The following is a 1,915-nucleotide window of genomic DNA, read 5'->3' on the forward strand; positions in this document are numbered from 1 at the left end:
AATTTTATTTATTTATGTGTGTGTGTGTGGCCAGCTCAGCCCACCAGGGGGGCGGGGCTGGCTGGCATGTGGTGCTGGGGATTGAACTGCGGTCCCTGTGCTTTGCCAAGCTTGTTCCAAGTAGATGCTCTAGACCACTGAGCCATCTCACCAGCCCCCCTATCATTATAATTTTTTGATACATAGAATCTTGATAAATTGCCCAGGGCAAGCTTGAATCTGTGGTTCTTAGGCCTCTGTCTCCTAGAGTACCTTTTGTCATATGAAGGCACATATTCTAAATTCTGGAAATTAGGTTTTGCACATCTCTAGATAGCCATTGTTCAGCCAGCTGTCGTGGATTTCTAACTGGTGGTCAACATATTAAACCCAGCATGGCTTAAACTAAGCTGAATTAAACTATCATGGTGCTAGGTGCAGGAGGTCCACCTGAGGGTTGCTTCCAGCAGCACAAGGGCAGAAGAGGAGAGGCTGTTAGGGATACCCTAAAGGCTGTTAGGGATACTGTTTGGAAAAGCTGTTGGAAGCTGCTAGTTCTCTTGGGCTGTTCTGCTGGAGAACCTTGTCATGATGCCTTTCCTGATGAACTTTGGAGAAGCTTTGTACCTCATCTTGAGTATCACTTCCTGGCTTCAGAGGGGAAGATGGTGCACTGTTCAGCCTCATGGAGAAGCTTGTTGCATTGGCTTTCCTGTATTCCAGAAGCTCATGTCCCTCATTTTGAGGAAGGTGATATGGGCGTTTTGCAGACTTGCAGGGATAGTATTGCTAATTCCAGAGGGCACCAGGCCAAGGCTGTCGCGTGTCATCCTTGTACAGGGGCCATGCTAATCTTCTCTGTATCATTCCAATTTTAGTATATGTGCTGCCGAAGTGAGTACCAAACAACATCCTTTTTTTTTTGTGTGTGTGTGTGGAACCAGGGATTGAACTCAGCCCCTTGCGCTTGCCAGGGAAGTGCTTAATCCACTGAGTCATCTCCCCGGCCCCTCAAACAACATTCTTTCTTGCAAGAAAACTAACTTCTTAGAAGACCAAATGTCAAAAACTGCTTGGTGAACTACTATTTTACACACCTCTCTAATAACTTGATACACACCTAGATTTTTTAGGGGGGTTTTTTGAGACAGGGTCTCATGAAGTTCATGCTGGTCTTAAGCTAATAATGTAGCCCAGGCTAGCCTCAAACTCACAGCAATCCGCCTGTCTCAGCCTCCTGAGTGCTTAGATCAGAGGTATGTGCCACCACACCAGGCTCACTTTGACTTATTAAACCATTCTTCCTGCCAGGGTTTGGAGGGGCCTACAATCAATCAAATCATAGCCCTTTCTTTCTTTTCCTTTTGTTCTTTCATTCCTTTTTTCCTTCCCAGTACTGTGGATTGAACCTAGGGCCTTGCACATATCAGGCAAGCAATAGACCACTAAACTGTAACTCCAGCCCTATTACCAATTGTTTTGTTTTTTTCTTTTTGGACAGGGCCTTGCTGTGCAGTTCAGGCTGGCCTTGAGCTCACTTTGTAGCCTAGGTGGTCTCCAACACTCAAAGATCCTCCTGCTTCAGCCTCAAACCACAGGATTGAGTCACCATCCCAACCCCACATGGTATTTTGTTTTGCAGTTCAGGAGCTACACCTGAACTCACTTTGGAGCTTGAATTCGGGTGTCCCTCCTGCCCAGGTCTCTGGGGTGCTTGGATTTTAGGCCTGTGCCACCACACAAAGCAGGCATTTTATTTCCTGATTGTTCATTTTGTCTGACAGTCAGCTGTTGCTTTTTACAGGAACATCAATACATTAAATAAGTCCTGATTTTTTTCCTGCCTATTATTTTACCTCTCCATTTTCTGGTAATATTGGGGAATGAAACTCCCAACCTTGTATATGGTGAGATTTTTGGACTTACGTGTAAAGAT

General features: G+C 45.3%; 1 protein-coding gene and 1 pseudogene across 2 annotated transcripts in view; both read right to left on the reverse strand.

Annotated features, from left to right (window-relative positions):
- Tada2a (transcriptional adaptor 2A) overlaps positions 1-1,915 on the reverse strand; it is a 57,414-nt gene that overhangs the window by 38,124 nt on the left and 17,375 nt on the right. The gene's annotated exons all lie outside the window — the stretch shown is intronic.
- Positions 801-881, reverse strand: LOC111813122 (annotated as a pseudogene).

Source organism: Octodon degus, unplaced genomic scaffold (assembly GCF_000260255.1).
Source record: "Octodon degus isolate 3935 unplaced genomic scaffold, OctDeg1.0 scaffold00164, whole genome shotgun sequence".
Taxonomy (NCBI): Eukaryota; Metazoa; Chordata; class Mammalia; order Rodentia; family Octodontidae; genus Octodon; species Octodon degus.